Genomic DNA, 21,384 nt, shown 5'->3' with positions numbered 1-21,384 from the left:
TTCCTTATAGTGTTCAGATTTTTGCTTAGATGTCATCTCAATGAATGAAACCTTCCCTGATCATCCTGTGTATATAGCTTGTTTGGGAAATTTTGAGTATTGTAGAGAAAATAATACAGTGAATTTCCATCACCAGTTCCGACAATGATCAATGATCAATATTCTGTTGACCTTGATCACTCAGTTTAAAGTACAACCTCCTTGACATAAGACTGTGAGAGTGTCCTCTCACTGTTTTCTTTTTCTGGAGTTACTTATTTTATTTGCTTACTTTATTGTCTGTTTTCCCTGCGAGAATGTGAGTTCTATCACTGCAGGAATCTTTTCTATCCTGTTCAGTTCTGTATCCTTAGTACCTAGAACTGTCCCTGCACATAGTAAGTGTTCAATAAATACTTGCTGCATGAATGAGTGAACTAAACTTCCTACATGTTTAGTTTCAGGGACTGTGTTTTATACATTTTTGTGCTCTTAACTATGCCTAATGAAGAACTTCATGCATAGTAGACATTCAGTGAATATTTGACCTAATGTTTTTATTTTCTATGTCACTGCTCCACTCTATTTACGTAGATTTGTTTACATAATAACCTGGATCAACATTTTTTCATTCAGTGAGAAAAATGTATTTTCTTTCATTTATTTTCTGATCATCCTGCTTGTTAGTAAGAACGAGCTTCTTACTGATTGGAGATTATATTCCCGGTTAGATTTACATTGTATTGCTCATAGGTAATTCGTAACATGTTCTGGAAACCCACAATTATCATTCCTTTCCCTGGTCGATTGTCTCTAGAACTACAGAAGGTAAGAGCTGAAAAGGATGTTAGAGACCATTATACTTAGATTTAAGTATAATTTTACAGATGAGGAAACTGTCCAAGGTCATACCATAAGGTAGCGGGTTGAATTGGGATTAGAACCATGAGTGCCATGCCTGGAAGCCTCACATTTATGAGTTCTGTTTTTACTTGGCCTCTCTTAAGTTCTTTGTAATCAGAGACCATATATTATACTGTTTAAAAGTATCTTCTGTAGTCTTTAGCACTAGGCAGAGTAATATTTTGGGGTTGAGAATAATGTGAATTGCTTTATTTGAGAATTACTTTAATTAAATAATATGTTTCTGCCTGCCTTGTGGTATGCAAAGGGTATAGAAACAGAATTGAGAATGGGACAGATGAGGTGAAGAGAGGATTAATAGAATGCTGCAGATGGTGGCTTAGATCTTTGGAACAAGTCCATCAGTCCTGCTGTCCAATTTTGGGTGAAAGATCCATCTCTCCCTCCCCTGAGTGCAAGAATGTGATGTAATGGACATAGGATGTGAAAGCCAGGTTTTACTGAAAGCATCGCATTGGATCAAGTACACTTGTAATGTACAGTGAAGAATTGAAGACTTGGATTAGGTAGGTTTGAATATATGAATTATCTTTCTGTTTATCTAGTAAAATCCAGACCCTGGGCATCTTGATTCCAATTTTTATTTTTGAAAGTTAAGTAAATGCATCCCAGAGTATTTTGAGTAGTTAATTGAAAATTATTGGCAAAATCTCTTGAGAGGTGGGAGAAAAAATATGGGACTGTTAAACTCTACCACCAGGGAAACCCCTGATACTATCTCAAACATTTGGGACTCCCAAGATAATAGGCCAAGCTCTTGCTCTTGAGGCTTGTTCTTGTGAAGCTTATTTACGTAGCGGAGAAGCTAAGCCTAGCTACGGTTATGCCCAAGAGTTACTTTCAAAGGACTTTTTTTTTTTTTTTTTAACTTTTTTATATTGTATAATATAACATATATACAAAGCGAAGAAAGGAAAAAGCAATAGTTTTCTAAGTGTTCTTCAACAAATAGTTATAGGACAGATCCCAGAGTATGTCATGGGCTACCATACCATCATCTCAGATTTTTCTTTCTAGCTGCTCCAGAATGGTGGAGGCCTAGAAGGAATACATATATATATATTTTATCATCACAATAGACGTTTTTCTTCTGCTTTGTGAAAAAATTACATATATACAAAAAAAGCAATCAATTTCAAAGCACAGCTCAACAATTAATACTAAAACATATTTCAGTTTGGCATTGGTTGCAGTTCTGCAAGTCTAGGTTTTTAATTCTAGCTGCTCTACTATACTAGAGACTAAAAGAGATATCAATTTAATGATTCAGCAATTATATTCATTTGTAAATCCTGTCTTTTCTGTGTAACTCTACCATCACCTTTGATCTTTCTTTCCCTCTCTTTAGGGGTACTTGGCTATGGCCATTCTTACTTTTTCATGGTGGAAGGCATAGGGATAGGAATGTCACCAACATGGGGTAGGGAGATGGAATTATCTGATTCTTTGGAGAGGCTGGGGCCTCTAAGTTTCAGGACTTATCTGTCCAGGGACCTATCTGGGGGTTGTAGGTTTCTGGAAAGTTACTCTAGTGCATGGAACCCTTGTAGAATCTTATATATGGCCCTAGGCATTCTTTAGGACTGGCTGGAATGGCAGAGGACTTTTGTTGCTTAAATGTGGCCTGTCTTTCTCTAAGCCCAGCTCTGCAAGTAAAATCAATACCCTTCCCCCTAAGTGGGACATGACCTCTGGGGGTAAAAGTCTCCCTGACCACAAGGTTTATAACTGCTAGGAATGAGCCTGACCCTGGCACCTGGTATCAACAATACTTCCCAACCAAAAGGGGGAAGAGAATGTTACAGAATAAGATGTCAGTGGCTAAGAGAAGTCATCAGATCAAGAGGCTATTCTGGAGGCTACCCTTAAACTCAAGCTTCAGCTATATAATGCTACTTACCATCGTTTTCCAAACCCCAACCAAAACCATTTCTGTCACACCTAAAAAATATCTAAGGTTCTATCTGAGATTCTGCAAAGGTTCCATGTGTTGTAATTACTTTCCAGAAACCCACAGTCTTCAGATGGGTTCATAGACCAGATAAATCCTGAAACCCAGAGGGGCCAGCCTCTCTAGAACATCAATTAGTTTCATGCTCCTATCCCATATTTAATGACAGCCCCTTCCAACATGAAAAATTTAAATGGGGATAGCCCTTAAAGATTGGGAGAAAGATCAAAGGAGATAGGGGAGTTATAACAAGGTTGATAGGATTTAATAAATGAGTATGACTGCTGAATCATGTTGATATTTCTGTTATTCTTCAGTGTCTTGGATCAGCTAGAAGAAAAATCTGAAATTGTGGAACTGTAACCCATACTTGCCTCTGAAATTTGTTCTTTAACTAATAGTTGCAGTGTTCCAAATTCATTATGTTTCTGTATATATGTTATTTTTCACAATAAATAAGTAAATAAAAAAGGTTAAGTGAATGCCATTTTAAAATAATACCTTCTGTTATAAAAAAGTTACTGTAGAAATTCAGGTAAGCAAGAAAAAGATGAAAATGAATGTTTCCAATTAATTATATATTACTTGATCTTTTTTGAACCTGTTTAAGTCTATTAAAATTCAAATATGGATATATCATCATTTATTTCTTTAACCAGTCCCCTATTATTGGGCATCTAGATTTTTTCTGATTTTACATAATATCCGTACTGTGATAGTTAGATTCAGTTGTCAGCTTGGCCAGGTGAGCATACCTAGTCTTGTTGCTGCGCACGTAAGCCGATGGTACCTGAACCTCATCTGTTGCTAATTACATCTGCAGTCAGCTAGGAGGCGTGTCTGCTGCAGTGAGTGACGTTTAACTTAATTGGCTGGTGCTTAAACGAGAGAACGCAATGTAGCACAGCCTAAGCAGCTCAGCATTCCTCATCTCAGCACTTGCAGCTCAGCCCAGGCCTTTGGAGGTGCAGAAAGAAGTCACCCGGGGAAAAGTTGTCGGAACCCAGGGGCCTGGGGAGAAGACCAGCAGAGACCATCTTGTGCCTTCCACGTAAGAAAGAACCTCAGTGGAAAGTAAGCTGCCTTTCCTCTGAAGAACCAACAAAATAAATCCCCTTTTATTAAAAGCCAATCCATCTCTGGTGTGTTGCATTCCAGCAGCTAGCAAACTAGAACACGTACTAAAGGTTTTGTACTAGTTTTTAAGTTTTTTTTGGCTTGGGCAGGCTCTGGGAATCAAATATACTAGTTTTTGTTGTTTTGGTCATGTTCTTGATTGTTGTGGCTAACTTTCTGATAAACTATCTCATTTCTTCTGTGTGGAATAAATGAAGATCCATATCTGTAGCTGCAGATTGGGTGTTCTTATCTATTATAACTAGAAATGACTGGGGAAGGGTCATTCTATTTATGCTAATTGGTTTCTCCAAAATACAAATAGTAATTAAGGATGCTGTTAAGCCCAGGTGGTAAAGTCATTCTGTTACTTTACTATAAGTGCACTTCACTTTCTTGATCTGTCACCTGCTTTTTTCATTGCTTGTGCCTAAAGCAGTCTTCCCTAAGTTTTAGCTCCTTTTCTTAGGGCTAAGGAGGCCTTTGGTTCCTAGTTGAATTAAAGAGTAGCTTTTGATAGTTTTCACATAGTGGGAAGGAAGTTAAGTTGAAGCCTGTTTCTACCCCCTTCTTGCCTTCAGCAGAGGTAACTGATGGAAGGAGATTATTGTGAGGTAGAGAAAAGGTGAAGGAGAACCCTTGCTAAAGGTAAATAGGACTTTGGACATTGGGGAAATTATATCCGGGAGCCCCTAAGTCTACCTATAAGGGCTCTTTTGAAGCAATTCTTGGGGTTAAATATGACTTGAGTCTATATTAGTGGTACATTATATCTTTTTATGAGAACAAGTGGTGGGCTTCCTTGGCTAAAGCCGAGTTGGAACCACAGCCACTTCCCCAGAGGTGTTCAACCACTTTTTTGGCATTCTGTGTCCAGCCAGTCTGTTTGTACACCTGAATTCTGTCCTTGGAGGTGGGTGATCTCTTTTTTGCAGACAGGCTGTAGTGTGACTTTTGATTAGTCTTTCTTACATTTTCTTCAGAAGTACTTGACTCCCCTATTTCAGAATACCCTCCCTTGGAGCATACAAACCTTCCTTGGACCCTGTTGGAAAGTCATCTTTTGCAGAACCTTAGATCTTGCTGTAGTCAGTGGTGAAGTAGAGGGTTATCTGCGTGGGATGTGGACTTCTTTTAAAGGGACCCAAGTCAGAGAATTACTCTTGTGGAAGAACGGGTTGGAGAACAAATAAGCAGGTGTGTAGTTCTGACCTTGGAAGATGACCTTGGAAGAGTATGAAGGAAAGGAGGAATAAATGTGTACTCACAGTACATTTTCCTTTGTAAGCTTTCTTTGTTTCCAGGCAAGTATCCTTCAGGGTCTAGAGTCAGAGTCTTGAGGCTGTAGTGTTCTATTTTGGTTACTTATGATTGTTCTTTAAGGTATTTGTATATCTTGTCTGTGATTGTCTCTTGTAATCAAGCTCATTTGTCCTATAGTTGCTTAGCTGCTTATTTCTTTCAATTGTTCAGATCTGTGGATCACAGCAAGAAAAACAAAATATTTGATGTCAGAGTAATGATGGTCTTGTTGCAGGGTCTAAAGTCTAGTTTTTCATTTGGTTTTATGTTCTCCAAACTATTCAGTAAGCTAGATGTGCAGTCTAAAGCTAGTTCCAATTTCATGTGCATTTAGAAGATGGAATATTAACCACTGTAGATCCCTAGGAGGACAGAGCTTCTCAGTGATGCTTGACGATATAGTTTTTTAAAAAATATTTTTATTGACAAATATTCACATACATACATTCCATACATAGTATAATAATCAGTGTCTCACAATACCATCAGATAGTTGTATATTCATCACCATGAACATTTTTTTGAACATACAGATCACTTCAGAAAAAGAAATAAAAAGAAAAAACTCAGACATCCCATACTCTTTACCCCTCCCTCTCTTGACCACTAGTATTTCCATCTAATCAATTTATTTTACCCCTTATCCCTCCTGTTATTTATTTTTTATCCATGTTTTTTTTTACTCATCTGTCCATACCCTGAGTAAAAGGAGCATCAGACACAAGGTTTTCACAATTCCACAGTTGCATTGTAAAAGTTGTATCTTTATACAGTTGTCTTCAAGAATCAGGTGAAAACCTTGTGTCTGATGCTCATTTTATCTAGGCAGAAATCCATATCCAAAAATATGAATAAAAAGATTAAAAGGTTAAAATAAATTGGGTATATGAAATATTAGTGGTCAATGACCTTTTGCAGGAATAAGTTTCATAGGGGCAAATCCCAAGATCAAGGGCTTGGCCTATTGACTTGATTGTCCCCACTGCTTGTGAGAATATCAGAAATTCTCCAAAGGGAGAAATTGAATATTTCCTTCTTTCTCCCCAAGTCCTCCAAGGGGACTGTGCTGGTTTTCAAGGATGTATGTCCCCTAGAAAAGCCGTGTTTTAATCAAAATCCCATTTCATAAAGGCAGAATAATCCCTATTCAATCCTGTATGTTTGAAACTGTAATCAGATCATCTCCCTGGAGATGTGAGTTAATCAAGAGTGGCTGTTAAAGTGGATTAGATGATGACATGTCTCCACCCATTTGGGTGGGTCTTGATAAGTTTCTGGAGTCCTATAAAAGAGGAAACATTTTGGAGAATGAAGGCGATTCGGAGAGAGCAGAGAATGCTGCAGCACCACGAAGCAGAGAGTCCATGAGCCAGCGACCTTTGGAGGTGAAGAAGGAAAACACCTCCTGGGGAGCTTCATGAAACCGGAAGCCAGGAGAGAAAGTTAGCAGATGACGCCATGTTTGCCATGTGTCCTTCCAGTTGAGAGAGAAACCCTGACTGTGTTTCCCATCTACCTTCTCAACTTGAGAAAGAGACCCTGAACTTCGTTGGCCTTCTTGAATCAAGGTATCTTTCCCTGGATGCCTGTGATTGGAAATTTCTATAGACTTGCTTAATTGGGACATTTTCTAGGCCTTAGGACTGTCAACTAGCAGCTTATTAAATTTCCTTCTTAAAAGCCATTCCGTTTCTGGTATATTGCATTCTGGCAGCTAGCAAACTAGAACAGGGACTTTGCAAATCCTTCTTTATTCACTGACTAGATTACTCTGGGATATGATATAAAGTTTTAAAGTACTTTGTTACTGATTGTAAAGTACCTAAGTTTGTAAAGTCCCCATACCTAGACAGTTAAACGGTATTTGGGACTTGGCTTTTAGTCTGTTATCTTTTGTATCAGTCTCTTCTTTTTGGTTCAGCATTCTGCTCTTTTTGTCCTACTTGTTGAAGTAGGAGTGCAAGGTGAACCACTTTCAGCTGTATGTTTCTACTAAAGAATTGGCAAATTATGGAGTATTTTTGGTGGAAGTTGGTACATGACTGATATCCTAGGTATAATTCATTATAATGCTGGCTGTGTTAACTGGACGTATAATCTTTATTTAATATGTACCTCCAGAGAATACCCATGGACAAGTCAACATTTTCTGAATGATTTCAGGATGGTGATTTACAGACCCCAGTTTAAAAAATCTCTGGGTTTCCTCAGTTATTTCATGGTGTTGTGAAATTCAAGGCACTCAAAATGAAAAAAAAATTCACCTTAAGAACTCATACCATATAGAAGAACACGGAGTGTAAAAACAGTATTGTGTGATATCTGAAACCACTATTCCTTCTCACCATGAATAGAGAGAAGGAAGGTGAAATGTTTGTATATGATAAAAAAAAAAGAGTCAGATTATTGTATCTTCTCTGCCCAAAATTGTATAATAGTGTTATCATTTAGTACCATGTGTAAAATTCTGGGACTGCAGTTAAAATGACATCATAATTTAGTGGCCACATGCATCAGAACACTTGGAAACAATGTAACCTATAATATTTCCAAGTATAGTAAAAGTTTGAAAATCATTTTGTAGGACAGAAAGTTTTGATGGTCTGACATTTATGTGCTAACCACTAGGAATACAAAGAGTTTTTCATCATAATACATTTTGTTTTAGTGGATTGTTAAGAATATTTAGGATGTTTGACTTGCTAATCATATTGACAAATTTTGCTACACCTTTACAGAAAGAGAGAATATATCTTACCATTCTTGATATATTTGCCCTTTTATGTGCTGTAGTTTGGAAGTCAAATGGTGAATTCGCTTGTTAAGGTATTTTGACTTTTTATTTCATATATAATTTATGATGGCCTTAAGTAGCAGCAAAGTATAGGTAATGGTGACAGTGGGTTAACCCTATTGATTAGCACCAGAAAATGGTAGTGATGAAGTGCCTTGAACAAGATACAAATGCAACCATTCAAAATTTCAGCTTAGCTCATCTGCATCACCTGATACTAATTTTTTTTATAGTTATAATGTATTTACTTTAAATGGGAGAAGAAAGCTGTATGCTGCATCATTTCTCCTTCAGTGTCTGCAGTCCATTAGTATGCACCACAGCTTCTGTATTCATCTCCTGCACCAAATTCTTTTTAGAAGTCATTTCTGCAGTATTGGAGAATTTATACCTTTGTTATACTTGTGGTGATTTCTTAATATAAGGTTATTTACTCAGCTATTTTTCAATAAAGTGTTTGTGCTGGTTTGAAAGGATATATGCCCCCTAAGAAAAGCCATATTTTAATATAAATCCCATTTCATAAAGGTAGAATAATCTCTATTCAATACTGTATGTTTGAAACTGTAATCAGATCATCTCCCTGAATGATGTGATTTAGTCTAGAGTGGTTGTTAAATTGGATTAGGTGACGACATGTCTCCACCCGTTTGGGTGGGTCTTGACTGGTTTATTGGAGTCCTATAAAAGAGGAAATATTTTGGAGAATGAGAGATTCAGAGAGAGCAGAGTAGAATGACATAGCCACGAGAAGCAGAGTCCACCAGCCAGCAACCTTTGGAGATGAAGAAGGAAAACACCTCCCAGGGAGCTTCATGAAACCAGAAGCCAGGAGAGAAAGCTAACAGATGATGCCGTATTCGCCATGTGCTCTTCCAGCCGAGAGAGAAGCCCTGATTGTGTTTGCCATGTACCTTCTCACTTGAGAGAGAAACCCTGAACTTCATCGGCCTTCTTGAACCAAGGTATTTTTACCTGGATGCCTTTGATTGGACATTTCTATACACTTGTTTTAATTGGGACATTTTCTCGGCCTTAGAACTGTAAACTAGCAACTTACTAAATTCCACTTTTAAAAAGCCATTCCGTTTCTGGTATATTGCATTCCAGCAGCTAGCAAAGTAGAACAGTGTTGTACCTGAATATACTATTCTATTATAGTTGACTTTAATATACTTTTGGCAGTTAATATATATACCACAAGTAGGATAAAATGGAGATGTCATAAATTAACATAGAACAGCCTCCAACAGTCTAGATACCTTGGTCTGGACCGTGATGGGTTAGCAGTTATTCTAATTTTTGCCTTAGACCTTTCTTGTTAGTGAGCAGTATAGATTCCTGGTAGTCTCTTTTTAAAAAATATGGAACTTGTCACAAATTTGTGTGTCATTCTTGCGCAGGGGCCATCCTAATCTTCTCTGTATCGTTACAATTTTAGTATATGTACTGCCGAAGCGAGTACCCTGGTGGTCTATTTTAACAAGAGATGTTTTGTAATGGAAACTTGGGTCTTTCTACCTTTTGGCTATTGTGAATAATGCTGTGAACATTGGTGCACAAGTATAATTGCATCTCAACAATTTGATTAAGGAATTTTTTACTCATCTTATTAAAATTTTATTACTTTATTTATACATATTTTTCATGTGTTTATCACTTTTAAAAAATCTCTATGCATAAAAAATACCTTCCTTTCCCACCTTAAGATTTTTCCTAGTGCTGTGCCTTCCCTGCATCATTTTTTCAGAGCCTTATAACCCTTAAGATTCTGCTTTGGTAAGCACATTTGGAATATTTTCATATTTGTAATATGTCATCAGACTAGGCTAAGGGATAAAACAGAGTTTGAGAAGATAGTCGTTACTTCCCCAAAAAAAGGGTGTATTGTAAAGTGGTATTGTGCATTTATTTTGATCTCAAAATTGACCAATTGGTTTTGGTCAGTTTTATTTGACACCAACCTAGGATATGCATTTTAGCTCAGATTCTCAAAAGTTATCTTTAAAGCTATATCTTACACATAATCTTGAAGACATCATGTTGATTAAAATAAGCCAGGCACACACAAAAAAACAAATATTGTATGATTCCACTTAAATGAAATAACTATAATATGCAAATTAATAAATAGAGAAAATGGAGCACTTATTACCAGGGATAGGAATTAGGGTGCTAAAGAGGTATGGGATTATAATGTGTGCAGAGTCTCTGGGATGATGGAAAAGTTTTGATAATGAATGGTGGTGATGATGGTCACACATCATTGTGAATGTGACTGATGCCATTAAATTGTATGCTAGCAAGTGGTTGGGAAGAAAAATTTTATGTTATATATATGTTATCACAATTTAAAAAAAGCAAAAGAGACTAAAGAGACAAAGATCATTAAATGCAATTCGTGGTCCTAAAAAGGACCTAATAATGAAGGAGAAAATGCCCAAAAGGACATTTTTGGGAAATAATTAAAAATTAGTATATAGATTGTAAGCTTTATATCAATGTTAAATTTCTTGAACTTAATCATTATACTTAATAAGGTTATGTAACTGAGTATCTTTGTTCTTGGGAAATATGCATGGAAGTATTTAATGGTAAAGGAGTACGAATGTATGCAAACTACTCAGATACTTGGAGAATACATAAATAAAAAGGTATATGGATTAATGGTTGGATAGATAGAGAAAGAATGGGAAAATGTTAAAAGTTGCTGTATCTGGGTAGGGGATACATTGAAGTTCTCTAACATTTTTGTATTATATTTGCTACTTTCCTCTAAGTTTGAAATTATTTCAAAGTAGATAATTAAAAAAGCTAAGTCTTAGCCTTAGACATTAATTTAAGGAACATTTATTGACTGCTTGCTCTATGCCAGTTAATTGTACCATTCAAGAGAGAGATCAAAGATAAGGCATAGTCCTTGCCTTTCAGTATGGCATAGTTTAGGGGTCAAATTTCAGGAATATTTCTCTCTGTATCCTGTTTTTGAAGCTTGGGTTCAGTGTTAAGTGAGTTTACTTGTCTTTTTTTTTTTTTTTTTTTTTTTAAGTTTTTTAAACTTTTTAAATTGTATAATATTTATACAAAAAAAAGAAAGCAAAAAGCAGTAATTTTCAAAGCATTCGTCAACAAGTAGTTACAGAACAGACCCCAGAATCCTTTGTTGCACTTATCTTTGGCCTCCTTCCATTTTATTTCATTAGAGTCCAGATGTGGTGGTATGGTATTTAGAGATCATAAACTGCATGTAGTTCTGATTAAAAAGAACTTGCTCTCATGAGTGTGACCATGCTCTGTGATGATTCTTGTTACGAAACAGATGTGTTCTAGAGCCCCAAAACTACCTTCTAACTTGTTAGTCCCATTCTTTCTTTCTTTCTTTCTTTTTTTTTTACATGGACATGCACTGGGAATTGAACCTGGGTTTCTGGCCTGGCAGGCAAGAACTCTGCCTCTGAGCCACCATTGCCTGTACAGTCCCATTCTTTTTTGTACTCTGTAACTCTTCCTTACTTTTTTTTTAATTAATTAAAAAAAAATTAACTAACACAACATTTAGAAATCATTCCATTCTACATATGCAATCAGTAATTCTTAATATCATCACATGATCATCATGTATGATGTATGATGTATGATGATCATGTATATCATCATTTCTTAGTACATATGCATCGATTTAGAAAAAGAAATAGCAAGACAACAGAAAAAGAAATAAAATGATAGTATAGAGAAAAAATAAAAATAAAAATAAAAAATACAAAAATATATAAGAAAAAAACAACTATAGCTCAGATGCAGCTTCATTCAGTGTTTTAACATAATTACATTACAATTAGGTAGTATTGTGCTGTCCATTTTTTTTTTTTTTTTTTAGAAATCATACCATTGTACATATGCAATCAGTAATTCTTAACATCATCACATAGATGCATGATCATCGTTTCTTAGTACATTTGCATCGGTTTAGAAGAACTAGCAATATAACCGAAAAAGATATAGAATGTTAATATAGAGAAAAAAAATAAAAGTAATAATAGTAAGAACAACACAAAACAAAACAAAAACCTATAGCTCGGATGCAGCTTCATTCAGTGTTTTAACATGATTACTTTACAATTAGGTATTATTGTGCTGTCCATTTTTGAGTTTTTGTAACTAGTCCTATTGCACAGTCTGTATCCCATCAGCTCCGATTACACATTATCTTACCCTGTTTCTAACTCCTGCTGAACTCTGTTACCAATGACATATTCCAAGTTTATTCTCGAATGTCGATTCACATCATTGGGACCACACAGTATTGTCTTTTAGTTTTTGGCTAAACTCACTCAGCATAATGTTCTCTAGGTCCATCCATGTTATTACATGCTTCATAAGTTTATCCTGTCTTAAAGCTACATAATATTCCATCGTATGTATATACCACAGTTTGTTTAGCCACTCGTCTGTTGATGGACATTTTGGCTGTTTCCATCTCTTTGCAATTGTAAATAACGCTGCTATAAACATTGGTGTGCAAATGTCTGTTTGAGTTTTTGCCCTTAATTCCTTTGAGTAGATTCCCAGCAATGGTATTGCTGGGTCGTATGGCAATTCTATATTCAGCTTTTTGAGGAACCGCCAAACTGCCTTCCACAGTGGTTGCAACATTTGACATTCCCACCAACAGTGGATAAGTGTGCCTCTTTCACCGCATCCTCTCCAGCACTTGTCATTTTCTGTTTTGTTGATAATGGCCATTCTGGTGGGTGTGAGATGATATCTCATTGTGGTTCTTCCTTACTTTTGAGAACTATTTTTTGAGTCCTGTAACATATCAGGTTTTAAGTGTGGAGTATGGAATGTCAAGATACAGATAAGTAAATTGGTGCTATGTGCTGTGGGCACTGAGAGTAATAGGTCTGTGCAGAGCATAACATGCACACACAGCAGACACACTTGGGATTAAGATGGCTTCCCCATGACAGCAGAGCTTGAGTTAAGTTTTGAAGAAGGATGTAGGAGTTAGCTAGGTATAAGGGGAGGACTTAGGAGAAAAACATTTCAGACAGAGGAAGAAGCAATTTTGACTATTGATTTCTATTGTCAGGGAAACTGCAGAGCTATTGCCTGGAGACAGGGAGACTGGTAGCAGGTAGAAATAATAAATGAAAGATGATTTTGACCCTGAACAAAGTGGTGATCATGGGAATAAAGAATATGGACCCATAAAGACAGATGTTAAAAAGAAAGAAAAGAACATAGAAACTATGAGCCTTCAAGAATAATTCAGTGTTGGGAGTGAGGGAGAAAGAATTCTGTTCTACTTCCCAGGACTCTACTTTTGATGAATGAAATAGGGAGGAATTTTCTTTTCAACCATATACCAAGTTGAGAGATTACTAAATACCACACCCTACCCCCTATATCCATCATGTAAACAGTTATCAAATACATTTGTTTCATGTATTTTCCTCTATCCAGATTATTTGACACAAACCCCCAAACATCATAATTTCATCTATAAATATATCAGTTTGTCTAGCCAAAACAAAAAAAAACAATGCATTATCACACTTAAAAATGTTATAAAGGTTTCCTTAATATCACCAATTGTCTTATGATTAAAAAAGAAAACACATTTTTTGTTCTATACATTTCTTCTTTTCCTTTTTTAAATCTTGAAACACTTTGAAATTTACAGAAAACTTACAAATGAATTCAAACCCCATTCAGAGAACTTTGACATATATACCTACCCCTCCAGATACCCAGATCCACCAGTTTTAACATTTTGCCATATGTTTTTCTGCCATCTGTCAATCCATTTATCTATTCCTGTCTTTTATCAATCCATTGTATGAACACCTGCGCCACTAGTTTTAACATTTTGCCACATTTGCCGTATCATTCTGTTTGTGTATTTATTGTATATTCATTTTCTGAAAATGAATGTAGACTCTATACATCATTCTCCTTGAACACTTAATTCTGCCATGTACATTTCCTAAGAACAAGGATATTTATTATGTGTATACTGTAAGTGCCAATATGAAGTTCAAGAAATTTAACATTGATACAAACTTTATATTCTATAGAATTTATATAAAATAGAGTTGCAGTTTTTAATATATCCCAATAACAATGTTTTTTTGAGTCTTCGCTTTTCTCTTGTTAGATCCCATCCAGGATTATGCATTGTCAGTATCTCTCTAGTTGGCTTTTAAAAAAATTTGTGGGAACATATATACAACTTGAACATTCCCATTTTAACCATTCCCAAGCATAACATTGAGTGGGATTTGTTAAATTCACTAGGTTGCAGTACCTCCACCACCTTCCATTGCTTCAGCTTTCCTATTTCCCCAAACAGAAGCCCTATAAAATTTTTTTTAACTTTTAAAATTTTATACTATAACAATACAAGTCAAAGAAAGAAAAAAAGCAATAGTTTTCAAAGCACTCTTTTTTCGACATAATTTTTAAATTAATTTTAAAATTAAAAAAAAAATTACAAACCCCCAAGAGAGCCTCTTTTGTTCCTCAGATGTGGCCTCTCTCTCCAGCCAACACAACGAGCAGTCTCACCACCCTACCCCTCTCTACATGCGACTCCCAGGGGTGTGGAACTTCCTGGCAACGTGGGACAGAGATCTTGGAATGAACAGAGACTCAACATCAAGGGATTGAGAAAACCTTCTTGACCAAAAGGGGGAAGAGAGAAATGAGACAAAAGTGTTAATGGCTGAGAGATTCCAGAGTAGAGAGGTTATCCTGGAGGTTATTCTTATGCATCAAGTAGATATCATCTTGTTATCCAAGATGTAATGGAGAGGCTGGAGGGAACTGCCTGAAAATGTAGAGCTGTATTTCAGTAGCCATGTTTCTTGAGGATGATTGAATAATGATACAGTTGTCACAATGTGAATGTGTGATTATGAAAACCTTGTGTCTGATGCTCCTTTAATCTGCCTTGTCAACAAAGGAGTAGAACGTATGGAATAAAAATAAATAATAGGGGGAACAAGTGCTAAAGTAGAGATTACCAGAAGCTATGGGGAGTGGGAATGGAGTATTAATGCTTAATGGATAAAGAGTTTCTGTTTGGGGTGATGAAAATTTGGGGAATAGATAGTGGTCATGCTTGTGCAACATTGTGAATATAATTAATGCCACTGAATTGAACACTTAAAAAAAAAAAAGATGTAGTGTAGAGGCTGGAGGGAACTGCCTGAAAATGTGGAGCTGTGGTCCAGTGGCCATGTTTCTTGAAGATGATTGTATAATGTACAGCTTTCACAATGTGGCTGTGAAAACCTTGTGTCTGATGCTCCTTTTATCTACCTTGTCAACAGATGAGTAAAACATATGGAATAAAGATGAATAATAGGGGGAACAAATGTTAAAATAAATTTAGATTGAAAAGCTGGTGATCGGTGAGCGGGAGCGGTGGGGGGTATGGTATGTATGAATTTTTTTCTGTTTTCTTTTTCTGAATAGATACAAATGTTCCAAGAAATGATCATGATGATGAATATGCAACTATCTGATGATATATGTAGAACAGAATGGTCAAAAGAATGTTTGTGTTTGTTTGGTGTTTTTGGGTATTTAAAAAAAAAATTAAAAATTAAGTTAAAAAATTTCAAAAACACTTCCGGAGAAGATGGCGGCTTAGTAAGACGCGCGGGTCTTAGTTCCTCCTCCAGAACTGCAACTAAAGAAACAGAAACGATACAAAACAGCTCCCGGAGCCACGACAGAGACCAAAAAGACAGCGTACCCCATTCTTGAACGGCTGAACGGGCAGGGAGAATCCGCTGCGGTGAGGTCACCGAGGGGTGTGCGTTTCCCCGGGCCGGGGCGGCTGGCGACCGGGGTCCCTTCCACACACGTGGCTTTCTGGTCCGACTAGGAACGTTGGATAGCAGGGCCCTCCCGCCACGTTTGGAGTCTCGGGCCGGCTGGGCAATTTGGACCGGCCCCCAAGCCGCGGTGGCCGGCGCCCCCCCTCCATGCGCAGTTTCCCGGGCTGACTGCGAGATTCGGATTGGCACCTCCCCCAAGCTGCTTCGGCTGGCGACCTGCCCCCACAGTGAAAGTTTTCCAAAGTTAAAGGAGCCACAGCAGCTTTTACTGGTGGGACCCGCAGACAGATGAGCGCCACGAGTGCCACCTACTGGGCAGGATAAGAAAAACAGAGCCCAGAGATTTCACAGAAAAATCTTTCAACCAGCTGTGTCCCACACTGAGGGAAATCTGATTAAATGCCCAGACACCAGCAGAAAATAACGGATCACACTCGGAAAATTGAAGATATGGCCCAGTCAAAGGAACAAACCAATAGTTCAAATGAGATACAGGAGCTGAGACAACTAATGCTGAATATACGAACAGAAATGGAAAACCTCTTCAAAAACCAAGTCAATAAATTGAGGGAGGACATGAAGAAGACATGGGCTGAACAAAAAGAAGAAATAGAAAATCTGAAAAAACAAATCACAGAACTTATGGGAGTGAAGGACAAAGCAGAAAAGATGGAAAAAACAATGGATACCTACAATGGTAGATTTAAAGAGACAGAAGCTACAATTAGTGAACTGGAGGATGGAACATCTGAATTCCAAAAAGAAACAGAAACTATAGGGAAAAGAATGGAAAACTTGAGCAGGGGATCAGGGAACTGAATGACAATATGAAGCACACAAATATACGTGTTGTGGGTGTCCCAGAAGGAGAAGAGAAGGGAAAAGGAGGAGAAAAACTAATGGAAGAAATTATCACTGAAAATTTCCCAACTCTTATGAAAGACCTAAAATTACAGATCCAAGAAGTGCAGCGCACCCCAAAGAGAATAGACCCAAATAGGCGTTCTCCAAGACACTTACTAGTTAGAATGTCAGAGGTCAAAGAGAAAGAGAGGATCTTGAAAGCAGCAAGAGAAAAGCAATCCATCACATGCAAGGGAAACCCAATAAGACTATGTGTAGATTTCTCAGCAGAAACCATGGAAGCTAGAAGACAGTGGGATGATATATTTAAATTACTAAAAGAGAAAAACTTCCAACCAAGACTTCTATATCCAGCAAAATTGTCCTTCAAAAATGAAGGAGAAATTAAAACATTTATAGACAAAAAGTCACTGAGAGAATTTGTGACCAAGAGATCAGCTCTGCAAGAAATACTAAAGGGAGCACTAGAGCCAGATACGAAAAGACAGAAGAGAGAGGTATGGAGTAAAGTGTAGAAAGAAGGAAAATCAGATATGATATTTATAACACAAAAGGCAAAATGGTAGAGGAAAATATTATCCAAACAGTAATAACACTAAAAGTTAATGGACTGAATTCCCCAATCAAAAGACATAGACTGGCAGAATGGATTACGACCCAGCAATACCACTGCTAGGTATCTACTCAAAGGACTTAAGGGCAAAGACACAAACAGACATTTGCACACCAATGTTTATAGCAGTATTATTTACAATTGCAAAGAGATGGAAACAGCCAAAATGTCCATCAACAGATGAGTGGCTAAACAAACTGTGGTATATACCTACGATGGAATATTATGCAGCTTTAAGACAGAATAAACTTATGAAGCATGTAATAACATGGATGGACCTAGAGAACATTATGCTGAGTGAGTCTAGCCAAAAACTAAAGGACAAATACTGTATGGTCCCACTGATGTGAACCGACATTTGAGAATCAACTTGGAATATATCATTGGTAACAGAGACCAGCAGGAGTTAGAAACAGGGTAAGATAATGGGTAATTGGAGCTGAAGGGATACAGACTGCGCAACAGGACTAGATACAAAAACTCAAAAATGGACAGCACAGTAATACCTAATTGTAATGTAACTATGTTAAAACACTGAATGAAGCTGCATCTGAACTATAGTTTTTTTTGGTTGTTTGTTTGTTTGTATCTTTTTTTTTTGTTTTTTCTTTTTCCTTTATATATATATATATTTATTATTATTATTGTAATTTTCTTCTCTGTATTAACATTCTATATCTTTTTCTGCTGTTTTGCTAGTTCTTTTCCTAAATCAATGCAAATGTACTAAGAAAGGATGATCATACATCTGTGATGATATTAAGAATTACTGAGTGCATATGTAGAATGGAATGACTTCTAAATGTTGTGTTAATTTCTTTTCTTTTTTTTAATTAATAAAAAAATTTTTTAAAAGTTTCAAAAAAATTACAAGAAAGAAATGCAAACATTCTTAACATATGATCATTCCATTCTCATATGTAATCCGTAATTCACAATATCGTCACATAGTTGCATATTCATCATCATGATCATTTCTCAGAACATTTGCATCAATTCAGAAAAAGAAATAAAAAGACAACAGAAAAATAAATGAAAACAGAAAAAAAAGTTATACATACCATACCCCTTACCCCTCCCTTTCATCTATCATTAGCATTTCAAACTAAACTTATTTTAGCATTTGTTCCATTACTTATTTTTATTCCATACGTTCTACTTGTCTGTTGACAAGGTAGATAAAAGGAGCATCGACACAAGGTTTTCACAATCACACATTCACATTGCGAAAGCTATATCATTATACAATCATCCTCAAGAAACATGGCCACTGGAACACAGCTCTACATTTTCAGACAGTTCCCTCCAGCCTCTCCATTAAATCTTGGATAACAAGGTGATATCTACTTAATGCATAAGAATAACCTCCAGGATAACTTCTCGACTCTGTTTGGAATCTCTCAGCCATTGACACTTTGTCTCATTTCACTCTTCCCCCCTGGTCAAAAAGGTTTTCTCAGTCCCTTGATGCTGGGTCTTAGCTCATTCTAGAGTTTTTCTCAGTCCCTTGATGCTGAATCTCAGCTCGTTCTAGGATTTCTGTCTCACGTTGCCAGGAAGGTCCACACCCCTGGGAGTCATGTCCCACGTAGACGGGGTGGGTGGTGAGTTTGCTTGTTGTGTTGGCTGCAGAGAGAGGCCACATCTGAGCAACAAAAGAGGTTCTTTTGGGGGGTGACTCTTAGGCCCAATTTTAAGTAGGCTTGACCTATCCTTTTTGGGGTTAAGTTTCATATGAACAACCCCCAAGATTGGGGGCTCAGCGTGTAGCTTTGGTTGTCCACACTGCTTGTGAGAATATCAAGAATTCAACTTGGGGAGGTTGAATTTTCCCCCGTTCTCACCATTCTCCAAAGGGAACTCTGCAAATACTTTTCCACTCACTGATCAGATCACTCTGGGATTCATCGGGGCACCAATCTGGGCAAACTAACAAAATCTCATGTCCTACCCAAGGTTCCATGTACTTATGCTGTTCAACCAACTATCTACATAAGTTATATTAGGATATACACTAGTCAAAATATAAATTTTGTACCAAATAAACATTTTTTGCTTTAGTCTCACATAAGTTGAAATTTTAAAATATTAATTACCATCTATTTTCAGCACTCTGCAGTAATGGCATTCCTTTGTTCTTCCTCATGCAAAAACATTTTTGAAGTTTGTACATTTCGTCAGTGTGTTAGTTAGATTCAGTTGTCAACTTTGCCAGGTGAGCATACCTAGTTTTGTTGCTGCAGACATAAGCCAATGGTTCGTGAACCTCATCTGTTGCTAATTACATCTGCAGTCAGCTAGGAGGCGTGTCTGCTGCAATGAGTGACGTTTGACTTAATTGGCTGGTGCTTAAATGAGAGAGCGCAACATAGCACAGCCAAGCAGCTCAGCATTTCTCATCTCAGCACTGCAGCTCAGCCCAGGCCTTTGGTGGTGCAGAAAGAAGTCACCCTGGAGAAAGATGTTGGAACCCAGGGGCCTGGAGAGAAGACCAGCAGAGACCATCCTGTGCTTTCCACGTAAGAAAGAACCTCAGTGCAAAGTTAGCTCCCTTTCCTCTGAAGAACTAACAAAATAAATCCCCTTTTATTAAAAGCCAATCCATTTCTGGTGTGATGCATTCCGGCAGCTAACAAACTAGAACAGTCACTATCATTATATACTCTAGGCATTCCTAGATTAAACCATCTCAATCTTTATTGTCTATCTTTCTTTGTGATTTCATTTATGCCCCCAGCCCTCCTCCCTCTATCATTCTCACATTCAGGTTCATTCAGTGTTTTAACGTAATTGTATTACAGATAGGTAGTATTGTGCTACCTATATCTGAGTTTTTATATTCAGTCCTGTTGCACAATCTGTATCTCTTCAGCTCCAATTACCCAGTATCTTACCCTATTTCTATCTCCTGATGGTTTCTGTTACCAAGGAAAGATTCCAAGTTTATTCACTGATGTCGGTTCATATCAGTGAGACCATACAGCATTTGTCCTTTTATTTCTGGCTAGTCTCACTCAGCATAATGTCCTTAAGGTCCATCCATGCTGTTAACATACTTCATAACTTTATTCTGCCTTACAGCTGCATAATACTCCATAGTATGTATATGCCACAGTTTGTTTAGCCACCTGTCTGTTTATGGACATTCTGGCTGTTTCCAGCTCTTGGTAATTGTAAATAATGCTGCTATAAACATTGGTGTGCAATGTCCATTTGTGTCCTTGCCCTCATGTCCTTTGAGTAGAGACAGCATATAGATGGGTCCTGTTTTTTAATCCATTCTGCCAGTCTATGTCTTTTGATTGGGGAGTTTAGTCCACTAACCTTTAGTGTTATTACTGCACGGGTAGTACTTTCTTCTACCATTTTGCCTTTTAGATTTTATATGTTATATCTAATTTTCTTTCTTTTTACCTTTACTCATAGTCTTCCTTTCTACACTCTTCTCCACACCTCTCTGTTCTGTCTTTTCATATCTGTCTCTAGTGCTCCCTTTAGTATTTCTTGTAGAGCTGTTTTCTTGGTTACAAATTCTCTCAGCGATTTTTTTGTCTGAAAATATTTTAATTTCTCCCTCATTTTTGAAGGACAATTTTGCTGGATATAGAATTCTTGGTTGGCAGTTTTTCTCTTTTAATAATTTAAATATATCATCCCACTGTGTTCTTGCCTCCATGGTTTCTGCTGAGAGATCTATGCATAGTCTTATCAGGCTCCCCTTGTATGTGATAGATTGCTTTTCTCTTGCTGCTTTCAAGATTCTCTCTTTCTCTTTGACCTCTGACATTTTGATTAATAAGTGTCTTGGAGTACATCTATTTGGATCTGTTCTCTTTGGGTACGCTGCACTTCTTGGATCTGCAATTTTAGGTCTTTCATAAGAGTTGGGAAATTTTCAGTGATAATTTCCTCCATTAGGTTTCTCCTCCTTTTCCCTTCTCTTCTCCTTCTGGGACACCCACAACCCGTATATTCGTTCGCTTCATATTGT

The 21,384-nt window shown here is 37.0% G+C and overlaps 1 protein-coding gene, 1 long non-coding RNA gene and 1 other non-coding gene across 3 annotated transcripts in view; 1 reads left to right on the top strand and 2 right to left on the bottom strand.

Annotated features, from left to right (window-relative positions):
- The window catches only part of CECR2 (CECR2 histone acetyl-lysine reader), a 195,658-nt gene that overhangs the window by 57,719 nt on the left and 116,555 nt on the right, over nt 1-21,384 (top strand). The window lies entirely within an intron of this gene.
- LOC143691298 (uncharacterized) overlaps nt 1-21,384 on the bottom strand; it is a 44,666-nt gene that overhangs the window by 17,567 nt on the left and 5,715 nt on the right. Inside the window, exon 2 of the long non-coding RNA XR_013179447.1 lies at nt 5,239-5,445. This is a non-coding gene — a long non-coding RNA (uncharacterized LOC143691298). The remainder of the gene's footprint in view (nt 1-5,238; nt 5,446-21,384) is intronic.
- Nucleotides 9,425-9,531, bottom strand: LOC143642927 (U6 spliceosomal RNA). Its single transcript, XR_013155986.1, has one exon. It is a non-coding gene; the product is annotated as a U6 spliceosomal RNA (small nuclear RNA).

Source organism: Tamandua tetradactyla, chromosome 7 (assembly GCF_023851605.1).
Source record: "Tamandua tetradactyla isolate mTamTet1 chromosome 7, mTamTet1.pri, whole genome shotgun sequence".
In the NCBI taxonomy this organism is placed as follows: domain Eukaryota; kingdom Metazoa; phylum Chordata; class Mammalia; order Pilosa; family Myrmecophagidae; genus Tamandua; species Tamandua tetradactyla.
The sequence above is the reverse complement of the archived record's forward strand: the minus strand, read 5'-3'. Positions and strand labels throughout refer to the sequence as shown.